A 26858-nucleotide genomic window follows, 5' to 3' on the forward strand; every position below is an offset into this window, starting at 1 on the left:
TATATATATATATATATATATATATATATATATATATATATATATATATATATATATATATATATCTTTTTTTTGGGGGGGGGCCTCAGACCATGTCCTGATGGAAGTTCCTTCATTAGTAGCTTCCTGTGTTATATTGGACTAAAGTGATATATCCCAGAGAATTTACCAAAGGTATCCAGAATTCTAACTCCTAGAGTGAATATCCCTTAAAATTGGATATCGCGTAATCACAGGACGTATTATTGACACGACTCATAGCTATCTACACCCCCAATAGCGTTTCTGTTTCCAGGGGGAAAAAGTGGCAAGAATATAGGAGAGTCGTTAAAGAGATAACGCTCTTGAAAATCCTACTGTACTGTAAATAGTGCGCCGAATCGCCACCACGAGGCGCCACCAAGACATTCTTTCTCTTATAGCTTCGTTGACCGGTGTTATCCCATGTTATCTCTCGTTATTTTGGAGTTATTTGTTGCTATGATGTCTTCACCAGCCTCATCAGCTTCTGGAAAGTTGAGTAATATCTTTGAATTGTGTAATAGTAAGCTCTTGCTAGTTTTACTCTTCGATTGAGATCATAATTAACGTAACAAGAGCTGTTGCCAGCCGGATGGTGTCATGAACACGGTCGTTCTTCCTGTACATCTAGTTAGCCAGAACGACTTTCTCGGCATTATTTGCTTTAATAACTTTAGCTATTAAGTATTTTAGCTAGGGATTTTTATATTATGTTATTGTTGTCGTGGATTTGGCTATTCATATTCGAGCCTCACGAGTGCTTGGCTTCCTAGCCTAGGCACCTACGCACTTCATGCATGATATAACTTTCCTGGTAAAGTTTTATTGAAGCTCAGGCAATATTTTATACAATTAAGATATTACTGCATAAATTTCCCTCTTCCAAGATAGTATACAAGAGAGTTTCGGTGAACGATTCTCTATGCTGCTAGACTTACTACCCTAGGGGCTTTAGTATACTTTCATACATGTCCCCAATTGCTCTTGTATTGTCTTCTAAGGTGAGGTTGATGCCTCCTATACATTCTAAGTCGATACCAATCTCTTGGCGAGATTTAAGAGCAATTCCCCTTCCCTCTGATAAGCGTAGGTTACCCTCAGTTAACTTTGCTGTGAACTGAGTTCTGGTAAAGTTTACTGGGGTGTTTTGTTTCTTTCTCTTAACCACTGAGTCGGTTTTTGAGTTAGAACGGGACATCATAGTAAAGTCTGTGTTAGGAATCTTACTGTCTCGGTGAAATGATTCCCCAAGTCAGGTTAAGTTGTCTACACAAGAGGCTAGGCCTCCCTAGACTATACATGGATGTTTTTGTTTTACAATTCCTCCTTCCTCGGTCTAGCAGATAGTCCTGTGATAGTGATCTTAGACCGAAGAAATGATTTTTTAATTTTCTAAGATACCTGGTACGAGATTCTGTTCTCTTGCGAGATTGTGTCCTATGGCCGCTTTTTCACTTGACTAACCCAACCGGGGGGAAATGATTTCCCCTACTTGAGATTACCTTATGAGATCAGAATCCTTTAAGCTGGGTAATGCCTTCGGGTATTACCTTACTTATAGGACTTTTCCCCCTTCCCATGCTGTCTCTTTTTTGTTGGATGAACCATCACCCTCCCTGGCCGTCATTCTATATTTGACCCTAAGGGTAATCTATAGAACTGGATTGAGGTTCCCTGTCTACTGCTGTCCGGGCCGGCTGCCGGCAGGTACCTTCATATCTTTAGGGTGTTCTTCAGTCCTCCCTTAGACTGCCTTCCATAGCCCATATGGATGGGATATGGTTGGGTGTAAGCCTGAATATAATTCCCCCTTCCACTTGAACCCTCATTTCGGATGTAGGCCGGCAAGGCTGAGCCTTTGCCTTCCTACATCTTCTCTCTTTTTCTCTACCTTTCCTTATACTGGGCCGGCCGCCGGCAGCTTGTAGCTATCGGCGGCCATGTTGGTTGTCTGTCGGCCGGCAGTTACTGCCTTCAATAGCCCAAAATAGGCCAGCGTATGTCAGCAAGGCCGGCATATGCTGGCAGGCCCGGCATATGTCGGCAGGCCCGGCATGTGCCGGCAAGCCCAGCAGGTCTGGCGGCATACCGCCGCCAGTCAGTACTGTAGCCCAAAAAGTTTTTTCCAACCTACAAGGTGCTTCATGGGCAGCCTATTGTGAGACTATCACATATAAGAGAATGATCCTCTCTACCACTTAATGGTTATCAACCATTAATTTACCCCCAATATTGAACCTGGGACATTGTGTTAAGAAGACACTTTATATCAAAAGATATTATCTTCCCATAAAAAATTCATTAAGAATTTATTGTTCAATATTGGAGGAGGTCATAGCAATGGGCTGGACAGGAAACACAAGTAGGTGTCTTTCCTATCTTTTAGCTTACTCTATCCAAGCTAATAAATAAAAAAAAAATATGTATGCTGAAATCTGAGAATTTCACCGAATACTTATATGCTTTTTTTTTATAAGAGGAGCATCCCGAGTGCGGGAACAGTTTTTGCAGGGTCCGTAGCAAGAACTTCTACGGCCATGACGTGTGCAGGGCCTATGCTCGCTGGGCAGTCACCCAGGGTGCCCTCATATACAGGCACCCACAGATATGTACCGTTTGTGACAAACTGGTAAAAGAGGTTTATGATGATCAAAAGTCTACTGAGTCAAGGAATGCAACAAGAGACACACTGCGAAAATTGGTCAGAGGTTTTCAGAAGAACACCTCTGGCCCATACCTTCCTAATGAAAGGATGAGGGACTGTCTTTTCCCTAGGGCATCTGCAGATGCAATCATTCCCCAGGCTCAACCCAAGATTCCCCTAGTACAGATTCCGATGGAATCTGTTGTCTTGGACACCTTGAAGGGCATCCATTTAGATGACAACATGTCGGTTGTCTCAGAGGAGACTGAGAACAATCTCCTACTGGAAGTACTGGAGCAGGAGGATGACGTACCTCCTGAGGCTGAAGTCGATAAGACCGAAACGATTTCGGTATATTAAGCCACGGTGGCTGAGCCGGTGCCTTCGACTTCATCTACTGCACCACAGCTAGATTCCATCACGAGTACGTTGCACTTGCTGCGGTCTATGGTGCAGGACATTCAGAAGAAATTGTCCGAGGAAGAAGCTTTTCTTCAGACTGAAATGCATCAGCTGGTTGCAACACGTTTAGCCCCGAAGAAGCTAAACGTCAAGGATCTCCCCGCTTTCTCTGACATTAACCCTTGGAGATACGCAGAGCATATGCCAATGTCAGGGGATGGGGGGGGGGGGGAGATCTTCCTCTCGGTGAAACTGGGCACTATCCCAGTAGAGGAAATTGTGTTTTGGCTCAGAAAAGGGGCCTACCCGGACTGCTATGTCCATGGAAGGACGGAACCTGCACCCAGGGAGGAAACAGAGCCGAAGGAGACGATTGTCCTCGAACTCTCTAAGGCTCAGGCGTTATATACAGCCACCTTGAAAGAGAGGGCCTTTACTAGTTCCAAGGTGCCGGCTCTCAGCAAAAAGCACCAGTTCTTTATAGCTGACCTCAAATGTGCCTTCCCCTTTATGGACAAAGGGTTTAAGGCAGCCTTAAAGGCAGTTGAAGCAGGGAAACCTTGCCCTACACTGGAGGAGTGTAGACCCTTTCCCCTTGCTTTTCCATCAGATGATAAAGACTGGAGGGATGTTCATAACACTTCCACAGTTGTGAAGCTGGAGGCAGATATTGCTGCACGTCAGTTCGGCGAAAACTTCTCGAAGCTGTCAGAGTCTCTTCTGCGCAGGGAACAAGAGACTAAAGATCGTCTTGCTGCTTCCATGTCTCTGCAGACTGGCTTAGAGTCTATGGTAAGCATCACGGACACCCCAGATATGTACATGGTCTTTGCCAAATCTCATTTGGTGACAGTCACCAAGGACTTGTACAACTTTATCAAAGCCCGAAGGACTTGTAGAGAGTTCGTGTTCGCCTCGGCTGCGGTGAGACACGAACCAAGGAAGCTCATAGCCTCCAATATCTGGGGAAAAGACCTCTTCCCTAGCAAAGTGGTCAAAGAGGTCGTGGACAAAGCCGCTACGGAGAAGAGGGATCTCCTCTGCAAGTGGAGCTTGTCCTCAAAAAGAAAATCTTCCGCTGACATGGGTCCCCCGCCGAAGAATAAATCAAAACGACCAAAAGTTCCCTCTCGGCCTAGAAAACAGCTACAGCTTCCCGTTGCCACGGTGCCCCAGATGGTGGCACATCCAACCACCACCTACCAACTGGTGCCCCAAACGCTGGTGACCCAATCGCCGGTGTTCAGCCGAGTCTTTGAAAGCTAATCGATGACTTTTAGGCCAAAGTCTCGAATTTCCTTTCGGCGGTCCTCTAGACGCCCCTTCAGAGGTAGGGGTAACAAAGGTGGACGTGGCCAAGGAGGCAAGTCCTCCAACCAGCACTCCAATGAGATGCTACCTGTAGGAGGGAGACTTCTCCTCTTCCGGGATCGTTGGACCTTCGATCCCTGGGCCCACAGCCTAATCAAGAACGGACTAGGGTGGAGTTCGAGCTCAACTCCATCAAACTTTCCTCAATTCTTCCAGCACTCAACCCCCATTCTGGAAAAATATGTTCAGGAACTCCTGAACAAAAGAGTTATACAGAAGGCAAAGTCCATCAGATTCCAAGGAAGGCTATTTTGTGTTCCGAAGAAGGATTAGGAAAAGCTCAGAGTCATTCTGGATTTATCACGACTCAACAAGTTCATAGTGTACCACAAATTCAGAATGTTGACGCTTCAACACATAAGGACCCTTTTGCCCAAACGGGCATACACAGTCTCCTTAGACATGACGGATGCATACTGGCGTGTTCCAATCAACCCGTCAAGTTTCCCCTTTACCTAGGGTTCAAACTACAGAAAAGAAAGTACGTTTTCAGAGCAATGCCCTTCGGTCTAAACATAGCCCCAAGGGTATTCACCAAGCTTGCGAATGCAGTCATTCATCGACTACGCCTAAAGGGGATCCAGGTAGTAGCCTACCTGGACGACTGACTGGGGTGGGCAGCATCCGAGGAAGAGTGCAGGCAAGCCTCCAAGCAAGTGATCCAGTTCCTGGAACACTTAGGATTCAAGGTCAACTTAGAAAAGTCTCGTCTATAGCCAGCTCAAAGGTTCCAGTGGCTCAGCGTCCACTGGGATTTACAGTTACACTGCCTTTCCATTCCATCAAAGAAGAGGAAAGAGATTGCATGATCTGTCGAGAGACTTCTTCAATCCGACAGGATATCAAGAAGGCAACAGGAGAGAGTTTTGGGGTCCCTCCAGTTTGCCTGAGTGACAGATCCAATATTGAAAGCTCAATTAAAAGATGCATCAGGAGTTTGGAGAAACTACGCATCAAACGCTCGAAGACATCTACAAAGACCGATTCTAAATCGTCTGCGATCACTACTCAAACCATGGGTGGAAGCCAAGAACTTGAAGAGCAAGGCACATCTGAACCCACCTCCACCGGCAGTCACTGTTCACACGGACGCCTCAATAGAGGGGTAGGGAGGTCACTGTCATCATCGGAGAGTCCAGGGAATCTGGTCTCCCCTCTTCAAGCCTTCCACATCAATTTTTTGGAAGCCATAGTAGTTCTTTTCTCTTTGAAGAAACTGGAACTTCGCTGCCCAATCCACATCTGTCTGGTTCTAGACAGCGAAGTTGTAATGAGATGCCTAAATCGTCAAGGCTTGAGATCGCCTCACATAAATCAAGTGATAATGGCCATCTTCCATCTAGCGAAGAAGAAGAGATGGCACTTGTCAGCAGTCCACCTTCAAGGGTTCTGCAATGTGACAGCGGATGCTCTATCCAGGGTCAACCCGATAGAGTCAGAATGGTCCCTAGACGCAAAATCATTTTCTTTCATTTTATGCAAAGACCCAGGACTGTAGATACATCTCTTCGCAATGAGCGACAAGAAGAAGCTACCCCGGTATGTAGCCCCGTACGAGGATCCTCTAGCGGAACCGACAGACGCAGTGTCCATAGATTGGAATAGGTGGTCCAAGATCTACCTGTTCCCTCCAATCAATCTTCTGCTGAAAGTCCTCGACAAACTGAGATCCTTTCGAGGGATAGCAGCAATAGTGGCCCACAAGTGGCCCAGCCGTGTTTGGTTCCCTTTGATAACGGAACTACGCCTGAAGATGATCCTGTTGCCGGACCCAGTTCTGACTCAGCAAGTGCAGAAATTGACTGTCTCAGCTTCATCAGAGAAAACCCAGAACCTTCATCTCATGATTTTCTTGCCCTAGCGGTCAAGAAACAGTTCGGGATTTTTAGGGACAGTATTAACTTCTTAGAAGAATACAAGTCATAGTCAACAAGAAGACAATATGAGTCTTCCTGGAAGAAATGGGTGGCCTTTGTCAAGGCAAAGAAACATAAGGAGGTTTCTAAGGATTTCTGCTTGTCTTTCTTCATCCATCTTCATGAACAAGGATAGCAGCTAACACGATTACCACATGTAAATCTGCCCTAGCCCGACCAATACTATATGCCTTCAGGTAGACTTTTCAATGAAATCTTCTACAAAATTCCATAAGCCTGGGCTAAACTTCGGTCCGCAGCTCCTCCAAAGCCCATTTCCTTGGCTTTGGATAAAGTTCTTCACTTAGCATCAACTCTGAAAAATGAGGATTGCTCGCTGAAAAACTTGACTCAGAAGGTGATATTCTTAATATGCACTAGCCTCAGGAGCCAGAGTAGGCGAAATAGTGGCCCTCTCGAGGGATGATGGCCACATTCAGTTCACAGACTCCGGAGAACTGAACCTCTCTCCGAACCCGACGTTTCTCGCCAAGAATGAGCTGCCATAAGAGATGGGGTCCCTGGAGAATCTGCCCTCTGAAGGAAGAAGCATCCCTCTGCCCAGTGGAATGCCTAAAGGTCTATCTTTGTAGAACTTCAGACTTTAAGGGAGGTCAGCTTTTCAGGGGAGAGACGTCTGGTTCAACATTATCCTTGAAACAGTTAAGGGCGAAAATCACCTATTTTATACGCAGAGCAGATCCAGACAGTACACCCGCAGGTCATGATCCGAGAAAAGTTGCATCGTGTCTGAATTTCTTTCAGACGATGTCGTTTGAAAGCCTTCGTGCTTATACTGGATGGAAGTCATTCAGAGTTTTCTTCAAACACTATGGGAAGCAATTACAGGAAATAAAATTTCATGTGGTGGCGGCAGGCAGTGTTATAAAACCTGCCGCTTGATTACTGCGAAGAACAGTGGACTAATTGGGACTTTTAGTAAAGGGTGTATATGACAGACTCGTAAGACATATCATGTTGAGTATTGTGTTTACTGCTAACACTACAGACTGTTCTCTCTACATAGATGACATTAAGAATAATAGACTGACACAAGTACCAGGCATACTTATATGCACAGTGTTCCTAGTAACAACAGAATATATAGTGAAATTTTATATTTCCCTTAGAGTGGCTAATGTTTTCCTTTTCAGGTGAAACTTATTTTAATTCTGTTATTACTATTTATGCTTTTATGCAGAATTGTTTTGTATAAGATGTAATTGAATACATCCATGATTTCTATTTTTGTAATAAACAGTAGAAGGAATCTTTGCGTCTCTTTCGCCTCAAACATTCTAGATTAAGAATAAAGTCAGAGCATCCTTGATTCTTTTAATATTTAAGAAAATATTGGGAACTAAGGTTAAGACTGTTCCAAGCAAATAGGTAAGTACTGTTTGTACTTAACTGTTTATTTTACTGAGCTAAGGTTGCCTACACGTATATAAACCTGTTTGTCTCTTTTCATCCAGACTTGGGAGATATCAGTAACCTATACAGAGATATACCATCTAAGTACAAAATATACTTTATGTATATGATGACACTAATATACAAACTGTTTGCTAAATTCTTCCTTGAACTCACAATCCTCGGATTTTTTCCTAGAGTCTACCCAGACTCTTCCCTGTTGGGGCCAGGAAGAGCTGACATAGTTTATGATCAGTTAATTGATGTATAAAGGTAACATCAAGTGTCTCTAGGTCTAGAAGACCAAATAGGAAATATTTATCCCAAGATAACGGCACTATTGAAAATCCACAGATACATTAATGCTCTGGTAAACTTCCATCAGGATGGCATGGCCTGAGCCCATAAAACGGATTTTGAAGTGAGGTGAAAAATCAATTTTTGGGTTAGGTAGCCATGTCGTCCTGATAGAACCATCCTCTTTTTGACAAAAGGATAATGAATCCCTCCGTATGGTACTGTATCTAGAACACCTACAAAGCTACAAAGAAAGGCTTGGTGGCGCCTCGCCGTGGCGATTCGGCACACTATTTACAGTACAGTAGGAGTGTCGAGAGCATTGTCTCTTTAACGACTCTCCTATATTCTTGCCACTTTTTCCCCCTGGAAGCAGAAACGCTATTCGGGGTGTAGATAGCTATGAGACGTGTCAAGATTACGTCCTCTGATTACGCGATATCCAATTTTATGGGATATTCGCTCCAGGAGTTAGAATTCTGGATACCTTTGGTAAATTCTCTAGGATATATAACTGTGGTCAAGTATAACCTAAGAAGCTACTAATGAAGGAACTTCTATCAGGACGACATGGCTACCTCACCAGAAAATAGATTTTTCGCTTCACTTCAAGATCTTATATATATATATATATATATATATATATATATATATATATATATATATATATATATTATATATATATATATATATATATATATATATATATATATATATATATATATATATATATATATATATATATATATATTAAGTATAACCCCAGCTGAAAAACCAGGATGTTGTAAGGTCAAGGGCTCCAACAGTGAAAAGTAGCCCATTGAGGAAAGGAAATAAAGATATGAATAAATTACATGAGAAGTAATAAACAGTCACCATAAAATATATTAGCTCAATAATAATATTGAAACATAGGTGTCGTATAATTACTATGAAGAGAGACTGTTCAAGATGAAAATATTCACAACAAGTCTAAACTTTTAAAGTTCCACCGATTGAAATGCCTGATTAGGAAGATCATTCCACAAATTTGTAATAGCTGGAATAAAACTTTTAGAATAAAGTATAGTGTTGGGCCTTATAATGAAGAAGGCATAACTGTTATAACTAACTGCATGCTTAGTATTATGAGCAGAATGGTACTGTCTTGGAAATTCTTGTGCAACATGCATGAATAACAAACCGAGCAATAATGCTAAAGAATATCTAGATCATGAAAAAGAAATTTAATAGACCGTAATTTCTTGTCCAATAAAGTAGCTGACAACCAGAGTGAACAACAAAACTGTAAAGAAGATAAAATCAAAGAATCAAACCCTTTTTTTTTTTAGAATATATTGACCACGAATAATATTAAAACATTTTCTCATTAAGCAAATATTTTTATGCAATTGAAGAAGAAACCCTAAATATGATTCTCAACAGTACATTTGCAATCAAGAATTACAGCTAAGATTTCAAGAGTCGTGTTATTGTCTTAGACATACTTGTAATCATACTTTAGTGTTAGTTAGATTTCAATTTCGTACCACATAATTTGCACCATCCTTTAACAATAGCTAGATCTTTTTTAAAGAATTCAACAGCCCAAGAACTACTCGCAGGAGGTGGAGTTGGAGTAAAGAGAGTAAAATCATCTGCATATGCAATGAGCTTGTTTTTCTAGGCCTAACCCCCATACCTTGTGAATATAGTATGAAAAGAAATGGGTGAAGAACACCAACCAAAGGAACACCATACATCACATTCCTATACTCACTATGGTGTCCATCAACACGTTTTTGCAATCTATTACCCATAATTTAAATAAGGATGCAAAAGAAACACTAAAATCAAGGTCAATCGTATGAGCTCCTGATCATAATCGCGTGATTTATATACAGCATTAGAGACTGTAAGAGGGACATCATATGCTCCAAGGCCTTTACTAAAGCCAAATTGTAAACTAAGGAACAGATGATTACCTTCAGCATACCTATTTAGACGTTTTGACAGAAGGCTTTCAAAATCTAAATAATATGTTAGTTATGGAAATGGAGCCGTGATCAGCTTGACCAGAGCAACCACAAACACATTTGTATAATTGAGTAACATTACTAATTGTCCAGAAAGTGCTATAAGAGCCTCTTATTGCTAATTTGGAAAAGATATCAGATGACTTAGGAGTTAGGAAATCAGAAGACTGTAAAAATCAAAGGAAAAATACCACTGAATCTAAACCTCCATAAGCATTAAGGTCTATCAAGAGAGTTTTAATTTCACAGGACCAAATAGCTTAACTAGTTCACTTAGCCTTAGGAAAACAGGAATAAGGAAGATCGAGTTTCTCATTCCTCTGCTAATTGCCGAACACATCAACCAAAAGAGTTGCCCTTCCCTTTGGACAGTATATGGCAGTCATCAGTCAAAGTGCATATTTAAGGGGGTCCAACACTAATGTTCCTGGGTTTATTGCAAAAACCTTTTTTTTTTTTGTGGTTAAATTATTTCCATTTTCCAGTTTAAGTATAAACTCTCTGAGCAACAGCTTTCAGCAGAGTATGCTTATTCCAAATCAAATCTAATGTGTCACCTTTCTGAAGATGATAGGCCTCTTGCTCCTCCAGATAGGCATATCTACAATCATTACTGAACCATTTTTTTTTCTTTTACAATGTACTTCAGCACACGAGAAGGAATATGTTTATCAATTATATTGTCGTTCAGATTCCCATTCAAATGAACAAAAGGCTTAATACTTTTATCCAACTGTGGATAATTCAAACTCAAAACCTCACCAAAAACTTTGCTGGAGATTTTACATAAATCTCAAATGAGCATGGCACATCATGGTCAGAGTCATCAGGTTTAAATACTAATGAAATCAGATGTCCCAACCAGAGAACATACCTTACCTGTTATAAGGCCTAGGGAGTTCCAGGCAGTTACCAGACCTTTGAATATTTACACTTATAATTTGCACATAGTCTGATTCATAGGAAAGGTCCAAAGCTCCTAAGCCATGGATATCAGCAAGAGAACTAAAATTTTACCACTCACTGTAATGAGCATTAAAATCACCAAAAAAAAAAACAAAAGAGGACTTTCTATCATGTTTTATCCATCTTAGCCATAATGGTAATAAGATAAAGGAGGAGAGTCATCAATGCCTCGATTTCGGTAGATCGAAGAAAAATAGAAGGGGTTAAGCCTGCAACAATCTTTTATTACTTCAATCTCTTGATATCCACATTTATAGCAAAACTTATATGAGGTACAAAGCCCACTCCTAATATACAGCACCATTTCCCTTTCCCTAGGAATAGCATCCCGTTTCAAAATTGTTGGTTTCTTAAAATCTTTAATAAGGAGTCCAAGTGAGTGCTTCCTTTGAGAAACCGAAGTTTCTGAGCATGAAAAAATATTATAATGTCCGGAGGCAATTTTGAGGCCCTGAATATTACGAAGCCTAATAAGTACTGGTCCCCGGTTTCGTTCAATATCTGTAGATAGGGTGAGACTTGAAAGCGGTAAAATAGTTTCATCTTATTTAAAAACAAACCCAAAAATAATGATAACAAAAACGATAAGTTGAAAAAAAGCAACATTCATATACATATAAATATATATATATATATATATATATATATATATATATATATATATATATATATATATATATATATATATATATATATATATATATATATATATATATATATATATATATATATATATATATATGAACATATATCACAAGCACACGTGATTTTAATTAATGTAAATATCACCCACGAAATGCATTTAATACCGAATTCTATCTTGGGAATACATATTCACTTAGAATTCATTTTATGGTAACAGCTTCTGGCCGGGTGGTGATTCGAACCACCACCTGTACGGCTAGAGACTATGCTGGCAGGGACCCTACCGACTCAGCTATCAAGAGAGACTAAAAGTTTATGACAAGTCCCCCTACATATTCCTGTCGAATTCAGGATTCTTTTCATAGACTTGAAATAGACCCATCTCCACCAAGATAGCTGAATCGTGAGTTTGCAACACGTGGTTATTTTAATGAACATATATCACAAGCACACGTGATTTTAATTAATGTAAATATCACCCACGAAATGCATTTAATACCGAATTCTATCTTGGGAATACATATCCACTTGGAATTCATTTTATGGTAACAGCTTCTGGCCGGGTGGTGATTCGAACCACCACCTGTACGGCTGAGACCATGCTGGCAGGGACCCTACCGACTCAGCTATCAAGAGAGACTAAAAGTTTATGACAAGTCCCCCTACATATTCCTGTCGAATTCAGGATTCTGTTCATAGACTTGAAATAGACCCATCTCCACCATGATAGCTGAATCGTGAGTTTGCAACACGTGGTTATTTTATTGAACATATATCACAAGCACACGTGATTTTAATTAATGTAAATATCACCCACGAAATGCATTTAATACCGAATTCTATCTTGGGAATACATATCCACTTGGAATTCATTTTATGGTAACAGCTTCTGGCCGAGTGGTGATTCGAACCACCACCTGTACGGCTAGAGACCATGCTGGCAGGGACCCTACCGACTCAGCTATCAAGAGAGACTAAAAGTTTATGACAAGTCCCCCTACATATTCCTGTCGAATTCAGGATTCTGTTCATAGACTTGAAATAGACCCATCTCCACCATGATAGCTGAATCGTGAGTTTGCAACACGTGGTTATTTTAATGTACATATATCACAAGCACACGTGATTTTAATTAATGTAAATATCACCCACGAAATGCACTTAATACCGAATTCTATCTTGGGAATACATATCCACTTGGAATTCCTTTTATGGTAACAGCTTCCGGCCGGGTGGTGATTCGAACCACCACCTGTACGGCTAGAGACCATGCTGGCAGGGACCCTACCGACTCAGCTATCAAGAAAGACTAAAAGTTTATGACAAGTCCCCCTACATATTCCTGTCGAATTCAGGATTCTGTTCATAGACTTGAAATAGACCCATCTCCACCATGATAGCTGAATCGTGAGTTTACAACACGTGGTTATTTTAATAAACATATATCACAAGCACACGTGATTTTAATTAATGTAAATATCACCCACGAAATGCATTTAATACCGAATTCTATCTTGGGAATACATATCCACTTGGAATTCATTTTATGGTAACAGCTTCTGGCCGGGTGGTGATTCGAACCACCACCTGTACGGCTAGAGACCATGCTGGCAGGGTCTATTTCAAGTCTATGAACAGAATCCTGAATTCGACAGGAATATGTAGGGGGACTTGTCATAAACTTTCGCGGGTGATATATATATATATATATATATATATATATGTATATATATATATATATATATATATATATATATATATATATATATATATATATATATATATATATATATATATATATATATACTGAATATATATATATATATATATATATATATATATATATATATATATATATATATATATATATATATATATACTGAATATATATATATATATATATATATATATATATTATATATATATATATATATATATATATATATATATATATATATATATATATATATATATATATATATATATATATATATATATATATGAACAGAATCCTGAATTCGACAGGAATATGTAGGGGGACTTGTCATAAACTTTCGTGGGTGATATTTACATATATATATATATATATATATATATATATATATATATATATATATATATATATATATATATATATATATATATACATAATGAATATATATATATATATATATATATATATATATATATATATATATATATATATATATATATATATATATATATATATATATATATATATATACACTGATATATATATATATATATATACACTGAACATATATATATATATATATATATATATATATATATATATATATATATATATATATATATATATATATATATATATATATATATATATATATATATATATACTGAATATATATATATATATATATATATATATATATATATATATATATATATATATATATATATATATATATATATATATATATATATATATATATATATATATATATATATATATATATATATATATATATATATATATATATATATATACACTGAACATATATATATATATATATATATATATATATATATATATATATATATATATATATATATATATATATATATATATATATATACATATATATATACTGAATATATATATATATATATATATATATATATATATATATATATATATATATATATATATATATATATATACAGGGTATATATATATATATATATATATATATATATATATATATATATATATATATATATAAAGTGACTGTTCCGACCAATAGACTAGAATAAAAAAATGGATGATAAAATAGTCAAGATAAGAGAGAGAACGGGAAGTAATTTTGTTTTCCCGTGACCATTTCCATATGTTTCTATTTTCTTTAGTTACTAAGTTGTATAACAACTTGTTATGAATCGCAATTTGCAAAAATTCATTGTATTACTAATCCGTAATAAAGAATATAACGACACGACTAGAGCAGAGAGAAATAAATGACTCTCTCTCTCTCTCTCTCTCTCTCTCTCTCTCTCTCTCTCTCTCTCTCTCTCTCTCTCTCTCTCTCTCTCTCTCTCTCATCCCCTTAGGATTTTTTTTTTATTTTTGAATAGGATACGACCTTTATTCCTGTCATTGCAATACGTCTTAATAACTCAACCGGTTTGAACCATCAAATGCGTGTGCTCGGCATATTACCGAGGCGACAGTGAATAATATTATTAATAAAACAAAATGAATAATATTTACAGCTTTATAAAAGAGATTTGCCCGAAGCATTTTGAGGCAAACCCCATTGGACTTGGTAGTTCTGGCATATTTGTGCAAATGGATGAGTCTTCTTTTGCAAGTAAAAAAAAAAAAAAAAAAAAAAGATAAATATCACAGAGGACGTGCACTTATTCGGTCAATAGGTGTATTTAGAATGGTCAACACTTACATCAAGTCGGGTAATTTTTTTTTTTTTTTCGTTTTATTTGAGTGTTGGTTGGATATGTGGATATCGTTGGAACAGGTGATACCGCAACTCTACTTCGAATAACAGAAACTAGTTGTGTATCCTGCTTAATGTTTATACAGTGATGAATATAAATCGTATTCAAAGATTCAATTACATTTAAGATTTCAAAATCAGAACGTAAATCAGTCTTGCAACTTTGTAGATACAGACCGGAGTGCACACACCGTCCATTGAAAGCTATTGGAACAAACATAAATCAAAGAACAAGACATTGCGTATATGCATAAAAGTATTTTAATTTTTATTTACAGCAATTTATGTGGTTCACCAAGGATAAAGTTTTCTTTTGTAATTTTTACGTAGGGACCACTGAGGTCATCTATTGGTGAATACACGAAGTAATGGCCGTTGATGACTACTTCATTTCATGTCATAGAAGACAATAATGTTGTTATTAGTTAATGCGTAAGAGTCATGGATTTAATCGCATTATTATGTAAAAGTCAATCTTCTATTTAAAGAATAGCGCAAAATCAATAAAATTTTAGTAAATAACAATACTCTGGAGATTTAACTTGCTAGCATGTTCCTGTTAAGCGAAGCTGTCGTCACCCAGTTATTGTATTATTACTTTCAAAGGAAATGTGATTTCACATTGTATTATCTGCAAGTGAAGATAATAATCATTATCTTTTGTAAGGAATAAGATCTCTCCACGCCAATACCTTGCACAAGGCAAGGTATATATATCCCATAATGTATACTGCAGATCTGTTGAAAAAAATTTCTTTAACTTTTGCATGTATTCATGAGGTGATGGTATGCAGCTTTATTATAAATATTATAAATATTATAAATATTTTGAAAATATGTAAATTGAACTGAGAGAGAGAGAGAGAGAGAGAGAGAGAGAGAGAGAGAGAGAGAGAGAGAGAGAGAGAGAGAGAGAGAGAGAAGTGGGTGGGTGTGGTTGGTGGGGGGGGGGCCTCACGGAAAAGTGTTGGGACGGCAACAAAGGCCAAATACAGATAAAAAGGACCATTATGGAATTTAAAGTATGGAGAAAAAGTAAACCAAAATTCAGTAGGAGGACTGGGAAGAGGATAGTTGTAATTTATTGGTTTGTGAAGATAAAATTGACATGAAGGAAGAAGATAAGAATTAAGGTACTGGAAGACCAAACTGCATGCTATACATTTAAAGAAATTGGAAGTTTTTAGTTTCCAATTCTATTTATTTTATTGTACCTTGTTACATCATCTAATGATTCAATCCACAAAAATTAAGGAATGAATCACAAAGCCTCAAAAATTGGTTTAAAAGAAAGCAGATTAGGGCATTTGAAATGTCTTGAGTTCCTAAGAAAAATCCATGCAAAAGAACCAGATAAAAAACCCTAATAATGAAACCAAAATTGTCTAAAGTTACATTTACTTCCAAAAACATGAAAAAAATAACTATATTTTCAAAAAAAAAAACAGATCTTTCCCTTCCACTTCCAACTGCATGACTCATTTTGAATACTGGACTATAAGATAAATTGAACTTCCCAAAACTTTTGATCCAATATCAGAGCCAATGGGCCTGCTACTGTTTTCTGGCTGTTTCTCCTCAACTAAAGTAATGGAGTGAATAATCGCGAGTAATTGGGCCATTGTCTGCAGGTAATGACATAGCAAATGCCACTTGACTGTGGTAATTCAGACACAGACGCTTTGCATTAATCTTGTCTTACACAAAAACATAAACGCATATATATATATATATATATATATATATATATATATATATATATATATATATATATATATATATATATATATATATATATATATATATATATATATATATATATATATATATATATATATGATAAATTTTGCATTTAGAGACGTGTTTTTTCATATTCAATTAAGCCATATATTTTTATACATTAATGTTTGGATTTTCTTGCCGACCTCGGGATCAGAGCCCAAAGCGAAACAACTCGAAGACAAAAGCCTCTGACCGGCCGGGAGTCGAACCCTGGTCCAGGATGCTTGTATGACAGTGACAATACTATTTAGCCACCAAGAAAGATAAAAGTCAATGACATTTAGTCTCTACTTCAACCTGTCAAATTCAGTTTTTTTTTGGACTTAGAATTGAAATCAACCCAACTTCACCATCGTAGCTAATTGGTATGTTTAAACAGGGCATTCGATTAATGATAGATGCTATTGCCTTTGAGTGATTTCGCAATGGGCTCCGGTCCCGATGTAGGTAAGAGAATCCAGACGATAAGATATTAAATATATGGCTTATTTAGATATGAAAAAAAAACTTCTAAATGTGCAAAATTCATCATTAATCGAATACCAAGTACAAATCTACCAATTACCTACGTTGGTGAAAATGAGTTGATTTCAATTCTAAGTACAAAAACCTGGATTTGACAGGTATGTATACAGAATAATTGTCAATGACTTTTATCTTTATTGGTGGCTAAATAGTATTGTCACTGCCATACAAGCATCCTGGACCATGGTACGAATCCAGGTTGGTCAGATGCTATTGTCTTTGAGTGATTTCGCCTGGGGCTTGGATCTTGAGGTCGGTGAGAGACTCCAAACATTAATCTTTGGATAAAGACGGAATTAGTTTTTTTATTCAAAAGAGAAAATATAATAAAAGAAGAGTAACTTTTATTAATAACAAAATTTTACAGGGGAACTGGAGAAACCAGAATTTATTTCATGTATGATGAGACATTTTTATTATTTTTTAATTATTCTGTCTAGAGATACTGAAAAAAATAAGCGACCATTGTGTCATAGAATTCGACACTGTCGTTTAGTGTATAGCAATATTCGTGGACTACATTTATCATTATTATTATTACTTACTAAGGTACAACCCTAGTTGGAAAAGCAGGATGCTATAAGCCCAGGGGCTCCAACGAGGAAAATAGCTCAGCGAGGAAAGGAAAAAAGGAAAATGAAATGTTTTAATAAGAGTAACAACAATAAATATCTCCTATATAAACTATAAAAACTTTAACAAAACGAGAGGAAGAGAAATAAGATAGGAGTGTGGTCGAGTGCACTCTCAAGCAAGAGAACTCTAACCCAAGACAGTGGAAGGCCATAGTACAGAGGCCAGGGCACCACCCAAGACCAGAGAACAGTGGTCTGACCTTGGAGTGCTCTCCCAGGAGAGCCGCTCACGGAATCCAGAATAGGACAATTCTTTCTTCGGTTGCGTTCTTACCATTGTGGCTAGGATACAAGATGATAGAAAAGCCTCTTGGTTTTTTTTTGTTGGTGTTTTAATTGCTTATCCTTCAGATTGCTATGGTTTAAAATGTTCGAACTTAGCCTCTTAATCAGGCTTTGAGCAAATTATAAGTGAGACTCTTCACATGTTTAGCTACTGCTCGGACGTGGTGTACACAGACTCCATTGTTATCATAACAGGCAAGATTGGTCCTCCAGCTGAGACCTCTGATTGAGCAGCTTGTCCCTGATGTGGTAAACTCTATAAAAGTTTCAAAAAAGTTCATAGAAGTAGGCAATAAATAAGATAAGCTGAAATGAAATAATAATAATAATAATAATAATAATAATAATAATAATTTTGATGATAATCTGGACTTCAAAATACTCAATCAGTAAAAAAACAAGTGTAAAATTATTACCTCCGCCAGGAGGTTATGTTTTCGGTTCGGTTTGTTTGTTTGTTTGTTTGTTTGTTTGTTTCTCTGTTTGTCTGGCTGTCTGTGGACAACGTAGAGGCCACATTTCTACACGGAATCACTTCAAACTTGGCCAAGTAGTTCCCCAATGTGTATGGAAGAACTGATTAAATTTTGGTCAAGGTCACCCCAAGGTCAAGGTCACAGGGGTCACTGGTGTCACTATGACATAAGTGGCCATATCAAGAGACAGAAATAAAGCACTGACTTTTGCATAAGCCAACAGGGAAGTCCTAGTCCAGGCGCAACCCATGGGTGATGTTCAAATTTATAAAGGTCAAAGGTCAAGGTCATATTGGTGCATTATATCAATGTCATATTAAGTATCAGTGGCAAATGAACAAAGATCACTTGAAGGTCAAAAGTCAAGCAGGTCACTTGAAGGTCAAGGTCACGTGAAGGTCAAGGTCACGTGAAGGTCAAGGTCACCTGAAGGTCAAGGTCACGTGAAGGTCAAGTACATTTGAAGATCAAGGTCACTTGAAGCCAACGTCATGTGAAGGTCAAGGTCACGTGAAGGTCAAGGTCACTTGAAGGTCACGTGAAGGTCAAGGTCATGTGAAGGTCGAAGTCACATCAATTCATGATTCTAGGACATATGGCGCTCTAGGTCACCTTGGCGGAGGTATGTCCTCTACGAGGACCATGTCCGCGTTCAGGACTTGCTCACTTGTTATTATTGATAACTATTTCAAGCGATCGTCAAGAATTAGAACTGAACACCATAAACGATTGAAAGAAAAGAAAAGATAGTAGTGTGACAGGCCGAGAGAGGAGTTGTGAAATCAAAGGCAGATTGGAAACGACTGAGCTATATATTAAAGAACACTCTCCTTTATATACAAAACGGCAAGGCAACAGGACATGGCATGTTCGAGAGACAGACAAAGTTCAGAGGAAAACCGGAGACATGATCATTCAGGTTCTTTTTAGTGCGAGGGAAGAGTGCAAATACAAGCATGATATATACAAAAGGAATTATGTACAATTGTGTGAAACACGGTTGGTACATGGCTCCCCCCCTAAAAATGACATACTGTACATGTTAAATAGGGCGCCCTGATCTAGAGAGGCGAACTGTAGGCGGGTCATCTGGCGGAAGATAAGCAGGTTTTAGACGATCAATGGAGACCCAGTCTTCTTTGCCCCGAATGTTTAGGAGGAATGCTTTCGGACTGCGTCGGATCACAAGGAAAGGTCCCGTGTAAGGGGGCGTTAACGGTGGCTTCCTGGTGTCGTTGCGCAGGAAGACGTGCGTTGCAGAGTGCAAGTCCGTTGGTATGTAATGCTTCGCTGGGGGCTTGTAAGTCTGGCGGCACGGAGTAAATTTTCCCACGACGTGACGTAAGCACTGAAGATCGTCGGAGGAGGTTGTAGAAGGAAAAAACTCGGCAGGGACGACCAACGGGTCGCCATACACCATTTCGGCTGCTGAGACGTCGAGGGCGTCTTTAGGAGTGGTCCTTAGTCCAAGGAGGATCCAGGGAAGCTGAGTAAACCAGTTACAATCCTTGCAGCGGGACATCAAAGCTGCTTTGAGGGTGCGATGAAAACGTTCAACCATTCCATTGGCAGCGAGGTTGTAGGCCGTTGTGTGATGTAGGGTGATGCCCAGGAGATTCGCTAAGGACGTCCATAATTGAGAGGTGAAAGTGGTTCCCCTGTCAGAAGTAATAAGCTTAGGAATACCGAATCTTGAAATCCATCCAGAGAATAAGGCAGATGTACATGAGGCGGACGTTGCAGTTTCCATGGGAATGGCTTCAGGCCAACGAGTGGAGCGGTCGATGACGGTAAACAGGTAACGATGTCCTTGTGATGTGGGTAGGGGGCCTACAACGTCGACGTGAATGTGTGCGAAACGACGCTGAGGTTGAGGAAAGGTGCCCACTCCCGAATCCGTGTGTCGATGTACTTTGGAAGTTTGGCAAGAAGTACAGGCACGGACCCAATCCTTAGCATCCTTAGAAATGCCGTGCCAAATGAACTTTGCCCTCAGCAGCTGTGCAGTAGAACGGCACGAGGGATGTGAAAGGCCGTGGATGAAATTAAACACCTATCGGCGCATGGGAGCAGGAATCCAAAGTCGCGGTCTACCAGTACTGACGTCACAGAGGAGGGTGGTGTTAGAGTTTTCGAGGGGAAAATCTTCCCAACGGAGGGACGTGCAGGATGTCCTACAAGCTTGATACTCTGGATCCTGTCGTTGGGCTTCAGCCAGGGCGTTGTAATCCAGTCCCAGTTGAACGGCAGCCAATGTGTTTCTTGACAGGGCATCGGCAACGGGATTCATTTTCCCAGGGACGTATTGGAGGGTGCAATTGTATTCAGCCACGGCGGAGAGATGTCGGCGTTGACGGGCGGACCAGGCGTCAGACTGTCGAGTGAAGGCGTGCACCAGAGGCGTGTGGTCTGTGCGAATGACGAAGGGCGTACCTTCTAAGAAATGGCAAAAGTGACGGACAGCCAAGTGCATCGCCAGCAATTCTCGATCGAAGGTAGAATAACCTGATTCTGCCTTGGACAGTTTTCTGCTGAAGAAGGCCAATGGGCGGGGCGAGCCTTTGACCACTTGCTCGAGTACTGCACCAATAGCGACGTCGCTGGCATCGGTGGAGAGAAGGAGAGGGGCGTGTGGGATAGGAAAAGTAAGAGCCGCAGCAATTGATAGGGCCTTCTTTGTATTGCAGAAGGCCGCTTCTTGAAGGGGACCCCACTTGAAGTCCTTTGGCTTGCCCTGGAGGGAGGCGTAGAGGGGAGCAAGAGTGGCGGCAATGGCTGGCAGAAAGCGGTGATAATAGTTGATCATGCCCAAGAATTCCTGCAGAGCTTTGACGGTCGAGGGCGTGGGGAAATTCTGAACGGCTGCTACCTTCTCAGGGAGGGGATGGACTCCTTCAGGAGTGATACGGTGCCCTAAGAACGACACTTTGTTGGCGCCAAAGGTACACTTGTCGTACCGGACTACAAGGCCGTTTTGTTGCAGGCGGTCAAGCACGATGCGCAGGTGACGGAGGTGTTCCTCTTTTGACGAGGAGAACACAAGTATGTCGTCCACATAACAGACACAGAAAGGGAGGTCCCCTAAGATGCCATCCATGAGACGTTGAAACGTTGCCCCAGCATTACGAAGGCCAAAACAAGAGTAATTGAAGGTGTATGTGCCAAACGGAGTGGTGATGGCGGTCTTGGGGATGTCTTCTGGGTTCATAGGCACCTGATAATACCCCTTCAGGAGGTCGAGCGTAGAGAAAACCTTTGCTTTGTGCAGGTAGGACGTTACATCGGCAATGTTTGGGAGGGGGTAGTGATCCGGTTCTGTTTGCATGTTCAGGCGCCTGTAATCCCCGCACGGACGGAGGGAGCCGTCTTTCTTCAGAACGATGTGTAAGGGTGACGACCATGGGCTGGAGGCCTTTTGGCAAAGGCCCATTTCCTCCATTTCGGCGAACGTCTGTTTGGCGGCCCCCAATCGTTCCGGCGCCAGACGTCTGAATTTTGCGAAGACTGGGGGTCCCGTCGTCTTGATATGGTGATAAATACCGTGCTTGGCAGGAACCGTGGGCGTTTGGCGAAGTTCTGGATGGAAAACTTCCGGGTACGACGTGAGGAGGTGGGCGTAGGCATCCGTGGGTGGGCTGATGTGGAGAGCGAGGTTAGAGGGGGCGGGTTGAAGAGGTGTTGACAAGTACGAGTCTGCGTTGACCAATCGTCGGTGGGGGACATCGACCAGAAGGTGGAAATGAGAGAGGAAATCCGCACCGAGGATTGGCATTGTGACGTCAGCAACGAGGAACTTCCAATTTAATTTACCGTTTCCGATCGATAATGTGAGGTTCTCGTAACCGTAGGTGGGTATCGCAGATCCGTTGGCAGCTACCAAGCGGATGTCGGCAGATGTAGACAGACTACATTGTGCCTTGAAGAGTTTCCTTGGCAAAAGAGAACGACAAGCACCCGTGTCTACCAAAAATCGCACGCCCGTTTCTGCATCCTGTAAAAAGAAAAGATTAGAAACATGGGAGGCCACCGCCACAAGCGATGGCCTACTTACACGTTTTTTGGCCACCGACAATCTTTGGCACATTTCTTCGCAGTTGCCCCGAATCTGAAGTGGTAGTAGCAAAACTGCGGTGGATGGGAGGTAGTAAGTGGCTGTAGAAGTCGTTCGTTGGGGCGCGAGCGATTGGTGGGTGGTGGGCGGCTTTGTCACCGCTTCGGCACGTCACGGGGTAGGCGTGTATGTCCTACGGCATTCATGTCAGCTTCGGTTGACATTGAATAGGCATCCTCGACGTCAGGGGTGGAGGCGTTGATGGAGGTCTTGAAGTGGCTGTCCATAAGGGCGTCATATGCTATTAGGGTGTCTCCTTGTTCACAAAGCTAGTCGGATATTTCTGGGAAGGTGTCCTCAGGTATCGCCGCGAGAACATAATCCGCTTTGGTGGTTGAGCGAGTCACGCCCCTGATACGAAACTGGACTTCTGCGCTGGCAAACGATGAAAGTTTGAATGGAGCGGCCGCAGCACCAACTGCCGTAGAGTCCGCCAAAGTACCAACGATGAAGTGGCGAGGGGGTGGGGGTGGAAGGCGGTGGGAGCGAGTCGACTTCCGGGGTCACCAATGTGACGGGCCGAGAGAGGAGTTGTGAAATCAAAGGCAGATTGGAAACGACTGAGCTATATATTAAAGAACACTCTCCTTTATATACAAAACGGCAAGGCAACAGGACATGGCATGTTCGAGAGACAGACAAAGTTCAGAGGAAAACCGGAGACATGATCATTCAGGTTCTTTTTAGTGCGAGGGAAGAGCGCAAATACAAGCATGATATATACAAAAGGAATTATGTACAATTGTGTGAAACACAGTTGGTACAGTAGGCGTTCACTTAACACGAATCGATGAAAACGATTCATATACTTCATGACAACGCAATTCCGAAGTATAGTGGCTGAAATATAACTGATGGGTTTGTTTTGTTCTATCTTTATGACATTTTTGCAAACGAGTAACGATAGGCTTTCTCTAAATCTTTATTGCTACTTGATGTTACTAATTCATGAACTCAGGAAATAGATGCGCAAATGGGACGTTAAATAGTTCTATTGTTTTATGTTTTTTACTCACATAAAATATATTTCAAGCCAAAAAAAAAATATAAAAATGGATGTCGTAATATGTATAGATTAAGGTAAAAAGTAATCGAAGTGACATTCTATGGGTCAAAATAAATGCTTCTCTACCAACATTCATGGTTGTGGTAGTTCATGTTTAAGCTGAATAAAAAAATTATAGCGAAAACATTAAAAACTTCTTCCACAAGAAAATTCTCCGATTATATCCAATGAATACTATACATAATCGGAGTCATAATCAGGTGCATGTCTGTCTGTTGCGTATATGCCAAACTCTCTCTCTCTCTCTCTCTCTCTCTCTCTCTCTCTCTCTCTCTCTCTCTCTCTCTCTCTCTCTCATCCATAATCAGGTACAAGATCAATACTGCAATGTGTTTCCAGTGTGAAATGCATTTTCATGTTTATCCTTCAAAACTACGACGAAAAACAGAAACATTCAGTTGTCGAGATCACTAAAGTAAGCATTTAGATTTGCATTGGTTCCAGAGCAGGCCACATGGTCTAACAAGCGCAAGTCCCTCTATATGTAACTTAATAATATGTACATCAATACAACATTTCTTGTGCAAAATTTCATGTTTACATTAGAGAGAGAGAGAGAGAGAGAGAGAGAGAGAGAGAGAGAGAGAGAGAGAGAGAGAGAGAGAGAGAGAGAGAGAGAGAGAGAGAGAGCTAATTACGAAGAAATTAGAAAGATGTAAAACCCCTTAAGATCACAAAAGACAAAAATGGAAATGTAAAATAACTATAGAACTCAGACTTGGAAGAAAATGTAACAGTTATAAAATACTACGAGAAAAGAAATGATATTCTCATCCTACATTTAACAGATATTTCATCATGAAATGTCTAATGAACTTCTGCTTCTTTCGGAAACTGTCCCAGATGACAAACATCCTATCAAATGATAAGAAAATTAAGACAATTATCAAAAACGTTCAAAAAGGGAAAGAAAAAAAAGCTGCAATAATATATTTTTGTGCCCAAAAAATGGTATATGAGAGAGAGAGAGAGAGAGAGAGAGAGAGAGAGAGAGAGAGAGAGAGAGAGAGAGAGAGAGAGAGAGAGAGAGAGAGAGAGAGAGAGAGAGAGATGGCTCAATCTTTTACTCTTTTTCTGGCAAACGATTCTGTCGAACGAGTATCTGAATGATATTTATCTCTCTCAGTATACAAGTTTCTCAAAGTACCTACCGTATGTTTCCTCGCATTAGAGTTATCAAACATCGGAGACCGAAAACTACTATTAATAAATAAATCTAAAGTATTGGAATTCCACTGATAAAGAATATGCGTTATACATATTTATAAATATGCACGCTCACACACAAACCAAATATATTCTGACATACACATATATAAAATATTAACTGCAAAGGCTGAAGATTCAAGCAACCGAATTTCCATTATCTTCAAGGAATTACAATTATGTTTCTTATTCGTTTTTCTTGGACAGTCAGTTGATTAAAAACTAGTTAATTGTGCCATCAATGTGCATTTTTTATATCATGTTCTTAATTTTGTGGGTCCATCTTTTCAACTGCAGGGTATTTTTCTCACTAAATGTAATTTTCCAAAGGAGTCAGATGATCTTTAGACATTAATTTTTATCTTAATCTCTTTTCTAACATTATTTTTGGGCAGTCAGTTGACTAACATACAGAGTGATAGATTTAAAGATCCAAGTTACTTGTTAAAGAATCTAATCCAACCAAGCAAAGAAGAACCCAGAAAAATCAACTGAAGATCTCTCTTTGGGGAATTCTTTTCTTTTAGGATTGGTTTAAACTCGCCAAGACCCAGAAAAAGGGAAAGAAGAATCAATCAATTAGAATTAACAATCCGTGTTATCATACGCCCTTGGAATATAATATGAGTTTGAATAAGTAGCTTCGTGATTATAAAATTAAAACTCATAGATATTAGAGAAGTTTAAAGTAGCATAAACCAGTTTCTTAATCTCACCACTAAGAGGCGTGTTTGCCAAGTCAATTAGCGTTTTGCGCAGTGACGTATATCTGTGTTTTCATTGTGCTCAAGTGATTGCGAGAGTTATGGACCATGATTGGTTGGTATCATTGTTCTTCATTGAGTCTTTTCCTAATACTCTCAAGTATGATTGTGTGGGTATGTATAACACCCGGCTATTCAGATGCACAGTACGATCCTCATTCCTTATTAGTAGCCTTTAGAGATGTCACTTATGATCTACACAATCAGTGAAAGGATGTTGAAGTCTCTCCGAGGTAGAACTAGAAAATATTAGAGTTCATATATTCCATTGATTTCCTCGTTTTTCTATCGTTAGTGGACCTGGAGTATTAAGTAGTATTTCGGCTGGATTCAGATTGGAAAATAGTGAGAAACAAACCACCACACACACCGGAACCTATATCATCACTTCATTTGTTTTTGTGGAATAGCTTAGCTTTGTTTCCTCAGCCATCATCATCATTGAATAGCTATTTCGAATCCCTCTAAAAGCTATATAAGATTTATTTTAATATATAAACTTAATCACTAAGGGGGGAAGAGACAGTAGCCCTCTATTCAATGAATAATCGCAGGAGTATTCTTTAGGCAGAAATGTATAATAAGCCTTTAAAACATCAGAGATGCTTAGGGTTAGTATAAATTCCCATTAAATATATAGAATATCAATACTCGTGAATACAAATCTTTAGGTATTTCAATTTAACCCAATCTTATTCGTAATTTCTTACCTAAAGAGTTTCCGCCACACTATCGTTTTAGAGATATTCCGATTTCATGTAAAATGTAATTTACGTTCTTATCAACCACTTAAGATTGGCACCCCAAATCTGTGTTCAAACTCT

Source organism: Palaemon carinicauda, chromosome 26 (assembly GCF_036898095.1).
Source record: "Palaemon carinicauda isolate YSFRI2023 chromosome 26, ASM3689809v2, whole genome shotgun sequence".
Taxonomy (NCBI): Eukaryota; Metazoa; Arthropoda; class Malacostraca; order Decapoda; family Palaemonidae; genus Palaemon; species Palaemon carinicauda.